This window comes from Hyperoodon ampullatus, assembly GCF_949752795.1.
Source record: "Hyperoodon ampullatus genome assembly, chromosome: 9".
Taxonomy (NCBI): Eukaryota; Metazoa; Chordata; class Mammalia; order Artiodactyla; family Ziphiidae; genus Hyperoodon; species Hyperoodon ampullatus.
In genome coordinates this window covers 22,576,867-22,588,072 of record NC_136922.1, presented here as the reverse complement: position 1 = coordinate 22,588,072, position 11,206 = coordinate 22,576,867, and positions in this window count along the sequence as shown.

The following is an 11,206-nucleotide window of genomic DNA, read 5'->3' as shown; positions in this document are numbered from 1 at the left end:
CTTTTTCTGATTACAACCAGAATTATTTCAAGGGAGAATTCAAGCTAATTAAAATTGACCAGCCGTCCTGCCTGCCTTCTGCCCTAGTTGGTGGCAAGCACAGATGCAGGGGCGACTCAGAACCTGTGACCCAGGCCTTCCACGCGTTCAGCGGGGGCTGAAGTCTCAGCCAGTGTTTCCTGCCAGCTGCCCTCTCTCAAATGCCCTGCACCAAGGGAGACAAGCCAAGAGCACGGTCCAGGTGTCCACCAGTATCCCAGGAGGCCACAGACTCACAGAGGCCTACACCACTCCACGAGAGAGGCTAGGCCAGACCTCGCAGGCGATTGTACACAGCTAGCAGGCTGGAATGGGGGAGATGGGCCAGATCGGGGGGCAGACCAGACAGCACCCTGGAGCCTGCTCCAGCCTGGGGCTGTGGCTCCACACTGACCGGTACTAGGGAAAGAGCACCCTGGGAGGCAGGGCGCTGGATGAAGCTGCTCCCCTGTCTGGGATGCCCTCCCCTCCCCCATCCCATAGACTCGGCTCCCTGCATCCCACTTCCATGGAGCTCCTCCGTGCCCCAGGGCAAACTCCCAAGGCCTACAGGCTGCCCACGCATTCCCGTTAGAGGGAGTGCCTGAGAGGCAGGGCCCTGGCTTCCGTTCCCTGTGCACAGTGCCACGGCCCGCACAGGGCACGTGGTCTGCTGGTGCAGGTGGTTTCAGGCAGGTAGTGAGAAGGGGGTTGGGAGACTCCCAAAGGGGCTATCGTGCTGGGGCCCCACCCTGCTGCTCCCACATTCATCCTGTCCTGGCACCCGCTGGGCACACTGGACCCCCCTGTGCAGAGCTGTCCCCCCTGCTGAGACCCGGCTGCTCCCCTTCTCTCCGGAGAGGTCATCAGAGACTCTTCAAAGGTCATCAGACTCTTGGCTGCCCCTCCCCCTGCCAGATCCAGGCTGGCATTAGTGGTTGCTATGGTCTGTGGATCACAGAAGAAGGGACGTTCTGGGAACTCCAGGGCCAGAACTTAAGAGGTGGGCAGCTCTGGCTTGTTGCTGTGCAGAGCTGCTTCTTCACGGACAAGGAGCAGCCATGCGGGCGGCCCTGGGGTGAGAGGTCACCTCGACATTCCTCCAGCTGCACTGAGGTCCTGGCTGAGCCGGAGCCAGCCTCCCCCAGGATGGTGAGGAAGGACACGTGTTTGCTGTCTACGCCACTAGGTCTGTACACAGGTGTGAGGGTGTGATGTTCCCAGGAAGACAGGAGGGGCTGTCTCTGTGGAAAGATGAGCTTGAGAGGGGAAGGTGGGAGGGTGGAAGCTGGGTAAGGGGACACCCTGGACAGGTGGGTTAGGGTCAGTGCTCACGACAGTGGGTGCTGCCCTAGGACGATGCTGTTTCACCCACAAGCAATCTGCCCTTAAGAGGGGGAGAGGCTGTAGCCTGGATCCCTCCAGGGATGGAAGCCCCTACTCACAAAACAGCCAGCTCCTCTGGGCCAGGCTGATGATGTCTGGGAGGCCAGCTGCAGCCCTCGGGCCTCAGGGCAGAGAGAACAGGCCAGGTCCAGGGGATTCCCTGAGCTCACAGGCTTTGCTCTCAGAGGAGCCAGTCACCCCTCCCTAGAACCATCTCCTCCCCACATGGATGGATCCAGAAACCCACCTGAGGGTCTCCCAGCCAGCCCTCCTCCTGTTCCCCTGAAGCCCCAACTGCCCTCGGTTCAGCTCACACACCCTTGAGAACAGGTCCAATGAGCTTTTATAGGAACCCTCCCCAAGCTCGAAAACTTCCCCTAGAAACGACAAATCTGGTCCAAGTCCTGGTGTCGGCTCTTCCATTAGACACTCCCAGGGCCTGGCCCCCTCCCCACATGGTGGCCCAGATCTGGGTTTCAGAGTGGGGTGTGGGGGAGCAGGGGGTCCCAGATGCACAAAGGTCCAGCCGAGCTCTGTTATCTCCTAAACACAAGATGCTCAGGAAAAGAAAAAAAAAAAAAAACCCTCAGGGAGCTTCAAGTTTTCCATCTGAAGCTGAAGGGGATAACTGCCCTGCCTCGTTCTCAGGTCAGAGGTGAGGATTGAGGTCAAAGAAGCTTCTCTGTGCTGAGATTCACAGGCACTGGGGGATGGAGGTGGAGGTGCTGGAGGTGAGGATGGTGGAGGTGGACATGGTGGAGATGGTGATGGAGATGGTGGCGATGGAGATGGTGGAGCTGGAGATGGTGCAGATGGTGGTGGAGGTAGAGATAGAGATGGTGGAGGTGGACATGGTGGAGGTGGACATGGTGGAGCTGGACATGGTGCAGATGGTGGTGGAGGTAGAGATAGAGATGGTGGAGGTGGACATGGTGGAGGTGGACATGGTGGAGCTGGACATGGTGCAGATGGTGGTGGAGGTAGAGATAGAGATGGTGGGGTGGAGACGGTACAGTAGAGATGGAGGTGGAGATGGGGAGGACCCAGATGGCCATGACAGGCCCAGAGTAGCCATCATGCCTGTCGGCCTCATCTGGCTCCCCCTTGCAGCACACCCACTCTGAGCAGGCGGCTTCCACAGTGGGAAGGCAAGGCCATCAGACCCCACCTTCTCTAGCAGGCCTGCAGGCAGCTCCCTGAGGTCCTCTCCTCACCCCTGCCTGGCCACGGGCCACCAGATGGGAAAATAGCAGATGTGTTGATTGAGGAGGGGCCCCTGCAGGGTCCAGGGACCCATGCCAGGTCCTCTGGGAAACACAGGCACTGGACGAGCACAAGACCCCAGGGGTAAGACAGGCCCTCCCCTGTGGTTCACGGTAGGCTCAGGCCCTGTGGAGTAAGCTGAGCCCTCAAGGGTGAGCCCAAGTGGTTTTTCTCCCCTGCGAGTGGCCTGGCAGCCAGTGCCACCCAGAGACCAGCTCCGAGGGTGTCACGGGGTGGGGAGATCCCCTGCCCCTAGGGGAGGGGACAGGGCCCACTGCTGGATCCCACAGGGGCTGCTCCCCATCTGTACTGCTGGGCCCCAGGGTCTGAGACCCCAGAGAGGAAGCGGCGGCTCCTGCACCTGCGTCTTTTCACGTGTGACACGGGGACGCTCGGTCCCCACGCTCACGTATGATGAGCCCAGGCAGCGCCTGGCCCCTGACTCGCTCCTCCTGAGGGTGCGGCCCCCTGCCAGCGGGGTCTGCTGACCAGGCGTCCCTACAGCTGCGGTCCTGCGTTCCTTCGTAGGCCACCCAGTCTCCGTTCACAGTTCTCTATATCAGACTCTCCCATGCCAGTTACTGTGTGGCTTCTCTCTCCTGATCCAGCCCTGACTGACACAGTATTCTCATGATATTTATTCAATAATTTTTCTCGTAATGGTTTTAGGAGCAAATTCTCTCGACAGTAAAAGAGTTTCTTCTCTAAGTGGAGGGTTTGTGGGCAAATGGGATCAGAGAAACACGGGGCGTCTCGGCTCCACGCATCTCGCCCAGGAGCCAGCATGAGAGGAGCCGAGGCTTACGGCCGGCCGACTCCTTCTGGGAGACTCCCCTCAAAACCCAGACCGTGGGAGACTTGGCTGGACAGGCCGGCGGAGCGGGGCAGGTGCACGGGTACTTGGCGCCCCCTGCCGGTGAAACACTGTCTCTCCATCCTCAGTGAAGCGCCGGACGTGACCCCCGCATGTGATGCAGCAGAGCGTCTGTATACAAAGTAGGGGCGGCAGGGAGATCCCCCTCGGCCGGCCGGGAGAGGGACCTGACCCTCAGCTGTTTCCCAGGGCCCAGAACTCAACTCTCTGTGTTGCTGTTGTTGTTTCTGTTGCTGTCGTTGTCGTTGTGAAACACACATCACATAAAATTTACCATCCTAACCACTTTCAAGTGTACAGTGCAGGGGCATTAAGCGAACTCACATGTTGTGCTACCATCACCACCAGCCATCTCCTGAACTTTTCATCTTCCCAAACTCTGCCCCCATTAAGCAGTAATTCCCCTTGTCCTCTCCCGCAGCCCCTGGCAACCACCATTCTACTTTCTGCCTCTGTGAATCTAACTGCTTAGGGACCTCATAAGTGAATTCACTTTTGTGTCTGACTTATGTCATTTCCCATAATGTCTTCCAGGTTCATCCACATTGTAGTATGTGTCCTTCCTTTTTGGGGCTGAAGAATATTCTGCTGTATTATACACCACATTGTGTTTATCTATTCATTATCACCCACTTCCTCTTTAAATGAACAAAGCAAGTTTACTTTCATTTAATTTCATTTTTGTAAAACCTATCAGAAAATGTTTTCAGGAAAATACACCAAAATGTTACCCATGGTCATTTCTGGATCTGAAGGGATTTGGGGTGATTTTTTTTTTTTGGCTGCGCCCCACGGCATGTGGGATCTTAGTTCCCCAACCAGGGATCAAACCCGTGCCCCCTGCAGTGGAAGCGCGGAGTCTTGACCTCTGCACTGCCAGGGAAGTCCCCGGGGTGAATTTTAATTTGTGTTCCTTTCTGTTTGTTTTCTCATTTTCCTATAGTGGTGTATGTGGCATGTGGTAGGTCTTATGTCATATGTGTGCTGTGAGACTTTGCGTTTCCATTTATATGTGTGTGAACACGTGTGTGTTATGTGCTGCATATACGTGTGTGTGGTGTATGGGTATGTGTGGATGTCTGTGTATGTGCAGTGTGTGTGGGTTTGTGTGTGCAGTGTGTGCCATGTGTGACACGCATGTGCTGTGTGTACCTGTGTGCACGTGTGTGTGCAGTGTGCCATGTGTGACACGCATGTGCTGTGAGTGTACCTGTGAGTGTGCATGTGTGTGATGTGAGTGTGCTCCCCAGCTGGACACAGTGAGCACAGTCCTTTCCCGGACTTGGCCTCCTCCCTCCACAGCACCTGACCCTCAGCCCTCAGACCCCACCCACCTGTGCCAGGCTCCTGCCTTGTGGTGCGGGCAAAGGACAAGCTGATTTCAGGGCCGGTTTGGAGCACGGTTCTCGTGAGCTCAGGGGTAAATGTGACAATGACAGCAGCTGCCCCGCCTCTCCCAGGGCTGGAGGAGCAAAGGTACTTTGGACACTGGGGGGTACAGTGTGAGTTGAAGGGATGTTCTTTGGGGACGCACTTTCCTTCTCCTGTAAGAGGATGCGGCACTCAGTACGGAGACCAATGGGGACAGAGAGAGAGGCAGGAAACCCCTCCCCACGTGACACTGCAAAGCAAGAACCAGTTCTTTAGAGGCCAAGAGGCCCAGGGGCCAGGCTCTGCTCCAGGATAGTCTCGGGGAGGAGGGCTCCAGCACCACACGCCCCCTGGTGGCTGGGCTTTTAACGTCATGGATGCGAAGATGAACCTGGACTTCGGTGAAAGAGAAAGAGGAAGACCAGTGTGGTTAGCAGAATAAAAGTCCCCAAAGATGTCCTGGCCCTGATCCCCAGAACCTGGAAATATGTCACCTGATGTGGCAGAGGGACTTTGCAGATGTGACTAAGACACAAACCTTGAGATGGGAAGATCATCTGGGGCTGTCTGGGTGGGACCAACCTATCACCTGACCCCCTCAATCAGGGAGCCCTTCCCGCAGGTCAGAGAGGTGAGGTGGAAGGAGGAGGCACCAGAGGGACTCCGCCCACCACTGCAGGCTCTGAAGAGGGACGACGGGGCCACAAGCCAAGAAACATGGGTGGGGGACTTCCCTGGTGGCACAGTGGTTAAGAATCTGCCTGCCAATGCAGGGGACGTGAGTTCGATCCCTGCTCCAGGAAGATCTCACATTCCGTGGAGGAACTAAGCCCGTGCGCCACAACTACTGAAGCCTGCGCGTCCTACAACCCGCATGCCGCAACTACTGAGCCCACGTGCTACAACTACTGAAGCCCACGCACCTAGAGCCCATGCATCGCAGCAATGAGAAGCCCTGCACCACAACGAAGAGAAGCCCCCGCTCGCCTCAACTAGAGAAAGCCCTCACCCAGCAATGAAGACCCAAATCAGCCAAAAATAAATTTTTAAAAACAAGAAACATGGGTGACCTCAGAAGCTGAGAGCCAGTGAGGAAGGGGGACCTCAGTCCTACAACCGCAAGGAAATGAATTCTGCCAGTGACACAAACAAGCAAGGAAATGGATCCTCCCCTGGAGTCTCCAGGAAGAAGGGGGTCCTGAGACACCCTGATTGTAGCCCAAGGGACCCAAACTGGACTTCTGAGCTACAGAACTATAAGAGGATAAGTGTGTGGATTTAAGCTGCTGTGTTTGTGGTGTCATGGCAGCTCCAGAAAACTCATCCACCCTAAAACAAATACGGTAAGTCCCCTACGTATGAACGAGTTCCGTTCCGAGAGCGCATTCGTAAGTCCAATTTGTTCATAAGTCTAACAAAGTTAGCCTACGTACCCAACTAACACAATCGGCTATGTAGTACTGTGCTGTAATAGGTTTATAATACTTTTCAAATACTTTACAAATAATACATAAAAAACAAACAAACACAAAAAATAAAGAAAACATTTTTAATCTTACAGCGCAGTACCTTGAAAAGTACAGTAGTACAGCACAACAGCTGGCATACAGGGGCTGGCATCGAGTGAACAGGCAAGAAGAGTTACTGACTGGAGGAGGGAGAGGAGGTGGGAGATGGTAGAGCTGAAGGATCGTCAGCAACAGGAGTCAGAGGGAAAGCTGCAATGTCACTCACGCCTGACGTTGATGGAAGGCACGTTCACATCTTTGAAAGTTCACAGCTTGAAGGTGCATATGTAGGGGACTTACTGTACAGCTCGCACGTCTTGCCTTGGGCTCCCTGAAACAGACCCTGACACCAGGAACCAGCATGAAACCAACGTGAGTGGTTTCTGGGGAGGCCCAGGGGAGTGGGGTTCACTTGAGGTGGGAGAGGCGAGAGAGGGCGCAGGGGAGGAAGAGGAGGTCCAACCCCAGAGGAGTGTGGGCCAGGCCAAAAGCAGTGAAGCCCCCAGGCGGGGCTCAGGGAATGTCCGTTTTATTTTGTGTGCAGTAGGCCTGCTCTGCAGAGCTGATTAGATGGCACTTTCAGCAGGCCCCTCTAGCCACAGGGAGGGCACAGCCGGCAGATGCTGACAGGACTCCAGAAAGGATGGACAGAGTGAGAGAGAGTGACGAGTCAAGGATGGCTGCCCAGGGAGTGCCCCGGCGGTCCAGTGGGTAGGGCTCCACGCTTCCACTGCAGGGGGCACGGGTTCGATCCCTGGTCAGGGAACTAAGATGCCACATGCCGCGCGGTGAGGCCAAAAAAAACCAAACAAACAAACAAAAACCAAAAACAACCACAACAACGAAACACAATTTAAAAAAAAAGATGGCTGCCCAGGATGGCAGCTCAAACGCCCAGTGGGTGCTGGTGACAGTCCCTGAGTAGGGAGAAGAAAGATGTGGGCTGGCGGGAAGGGGTCTGCTTGAGCCCTGCAGGGGAATGTCCCCAGGCAGGTCCATGCCTGGGCCTGCAGACCAGGGGGCAGGTTGGGTGGAGAAACAGGCCTGTAGGTCTTTGGCATCCAGATGGTATCTGAAGCCAAAGGAAAGCACGAGATTCCCAGGTAAAGTGCAGAGAGAAAAGAAAACGAGCCCAGACAGAGGCTTGGGCGCTCTGACGCTGAGGTGTTCCTGGAGCACCATTTCTGAACCATCCAGACCCCGGTCCTGTCACTCAAGTTTCTGGAAAACACAGGCTTTGGAGCTGGCCCTCTCGGCTGGAAACCTTAGGCTGAGGGTCCGTGAAGTGAGCACATGGCTGAAACTCTGAGCTTCAGGATTTTACCTTGAAGATGGAGCACAGGGTCCACGCAGAGCTGCAGTGGTGCCCACATGAGCCGGGCCGTGTGCTCTGACCCTCCCTCCATGCCATGCTGCACCACACACACTGCCGAGCGACAGCAGAATTCAAGGAACTGAACAAATTGAACAAAAGGACAGGGCCTTAAACAGGCAGCATTTAAAATCAAAGAGGAAAGAGTGGGCTTGGAGCAATCTGTCAGCTTTGAGGGAAATTAATTATATTAATTCCTGACCTGACACACATTCGCACACATACGATTTCCAATGCACCAAAAGAACTTAACGTTAAAAAATCCATCAGCGTATTACTAAAACTACAGAAGGATGTGTTTATAACTCTGGGCTAGGTTAGTCCGGGTTATAGCAAGAAGGCATGAAGTAGCGCACAATTCTGACCACATAAAATTTTATATCTTTCACAAGACAAAAAAATACCATAGAGTGGTAATAAAAACAACCTAATGAAAGAAAGTATTTGCAACACACAGAATTCATATACAACAGGTAAGAGGAATGCCTACAAATCAGTAACAGCCTGACAGGAAAGTGCACGGGCCACAGAGTATGAACAAGCAGGGCACAGGAGACAATGAAACGGGGGTAAAATAAAATGCGGTCACCTCGCTAGTCATTAGGGAGACAAAATTCAAACAGGTGTAAATTCTGATGCCATCAGTGTGCCTGACACCCACAGAACAAGCTTAGCTGGCTGAGGGGTCCTGCTGAGCACCAAGCCACAAGGCCCGTTCCATGGTCCTGGATGGAGATGGACGCTGGCCACTGCAGGAGTGACCCTGCCAGGACAAAATAGGAGGCCATCTCCTGCCCCACTCCCCCCCTCTCCAGTCCCCCTGTGACGCCTCCTACTGCAGAATCTAACAGGAAGCCAGCTGGCAACACGGCCTCAGAGATGTGGCTCTCAGATTCCTCTGTGTGACTATTTAGGTTTAATTACCCGCAGTGAAACAAATTACAGATTCAGGTCCTCAGTTGCACTAGTCACGCTAGTACTCAAGAGCCTCCTGTGGCTGCATACTGGACACACTTCCACCACTGGAGAAAGTTCTGGGGAGCAGCGCTGCCCAAATCACAGGGGCGGGCAGGCTGGTGGCAGTCCACGATGGCACTCTTGTCCTCACAATGTCTCCTGGGGGCAGAGAGGGGGGCCGTCTCCCCAAACCTCCCTTCTCAGGCTTGAGAAATGTGCGCATTGCGGAGGTGCTCCCCGCTTCCCTGGGGACCAGCAGAGAGACCGCCACACTCACCCCCTGCCTCGGCCGTCTCCCTCTACTCCTCCCCTACAATCACCTCTTTCACCACGTCCAGACAGGGGTGGGACATACATGACCATGCCCATCCACCCATTCACTCAGCAGGTATACACTGGAAAAGTCCCACCATAAACAAGCTTTCCTTTTCCAGCTGGACCCTGACAGATATTCCGGCTGAAGTTCGCATTAGTGATGGCAGACCTGAGCCTTCAATAACATGACCTACTTACCTGATCAATGACCTGATTGGCATGAAGTCCCTCTGTAGCACATGGTGGATGGAGCCTGGCTTGTCTAAGTGCCCTGGCTTCAAATCCCGGCCCTGTTCTCCTACACACCCCTGGGGCTGAAATGAAAGAACGGTTGTCTGTCTCCTGTGGGAAGCATGCTCCTTGAACAGTGCCCAGTCAAAAGTATGCACCCAATGTACACCTGCTGAATGAATGGATGGATGGGTGGTGGTCATGCATGTCCCACCCTCTCTGGCTGGCAGATCACTCAGCCTGCCAAAGCTGGCGAGCAAGAGAGCCATTACATCTGCATTTTGAGAAGCGGTTAGGAGGACGGACCCTGAGGCACAAGGTCACAGGGAGAGGGAGGTAGGAAAGAGTGAGGAGTGGAAGTGAGGTATTTAGGGCTAACATTGGCAGGACTTGGCCAGAAGCCCCCAGGGCTTAGCAGGAGAGGGGCTGGCCGGAGCCCAGAGGAGAAACAGGGCTGCGGGGGGTGGGGGGCGTGCAGAAGCCCCAGCAAAGCAGAGGGCTCGGCCACGTGCCTTCAGGACCTCGCCATTGAGAGGCTGGTTGCAGGAGGTTAAGCCTCCTGCCAGGCACAAAGGAGGGGCTGCCAGGCCAGGAGCGCCTGGTGTCACAGTGGGCACAAGAGGACCACACATCACGGGAGCAGGACGATGAGGGCTAGGGGTGCCGACAGAGGTGGCAGAATCTTGGCAGGAGTGGGTTCAGAGGCGGCAGGCCTGCTCTCCCTGCGCTGAGCCCGAGGGGGGAGCTGTGTGCAGTGTCTCCAGCCCCAAGGGACCTCTGCTCCCCGCTCCAGGCGTCTCTGTGCCCTCGCTGTTCACTTAGGATGCTGACTTTTCTTATCCTTGGAAACCACCATTTCATCCCTCGGGGTCCCTCCTCCATGTCTGCTCCCCTGGATGACTGTGCCTTCTGTCTCCACCGGGCTCTGCCCCCGACTTCACACGCCAAGATCCAGCTCTGGAGTCATCTCCTCTGAGCAGCTATCCCTGGTTCCTTCTTTGACACCCCCTCCCACTTCTGGGCTCAGGATCCTCTGTGGTTACGGCTCTCTGCTGTGACATCTGGTAGCCCCAAGCCACCCCCTCCGCAGCTTGGGAAACGGGGTTTTGCCGTCAAGTGCTGGAATAGAACTGTCGTTGCCGAACTTAATGAAACTGCCAGGCAGCGTGAGCAGTGGAGAACACTGGTCTGCAGAGGGATGGAGCCCAAATGCCAGTTCTTCCTCTGGTCTAGCTGCGTGCTTCCCCCACCTCTGTGTGATCCATGGTTTCTCCTTTTGTTACGGAGTCCAAGCTCGCTCTGCTCACTGCACGACAGGCCAATAAATCAGAGACAGGTGTTGAGGCACGCTGGCAGATCGAGAAGATGGCAGATTAAAGTCTCAAAATAACCATCTTATCAGGGTTTGGATGCCAGTTTCTCTTATAGCACAGAGAGGGGGAGGAGATGAGGAAGTAAAGTAAAAAGGCCGAAAGTTTTGCAAATATCACCTGGAATGACCAGCCTCAGGGAAGGGAGGTGTTCATTTCTTCTTTCTTGCAGCCATCCACAGGTGGACAGGGCCAGACACTTTCCTGAACAAAGGCACTTTGGTTTAACATTCAGGCAGAGGGGCGGGGTTCCCTGAGGCAGGCCCTTGTGTATAGACAGTATCCTTTTAGTGAACAAAAGCAGCGGAAAGTGAAGGTTAAAGTAAAAGAAACAGATCCAACATGTCAAGTTTGGCTCTTCCTGTTACACTTTTGCTGTGCAAACTGCTTTTTAATTTTTTAGATTAGATTCATGTAAAATAATAGAACATGGAAGATGCCAAATTGTTTTTAATTAATTTGTTATGATCATGCTACCACTCGGTAATTGTAAAAGCCTCTTTTAAAGTTAAAGAGTGACATCAGAAACATGGTTGAGTGA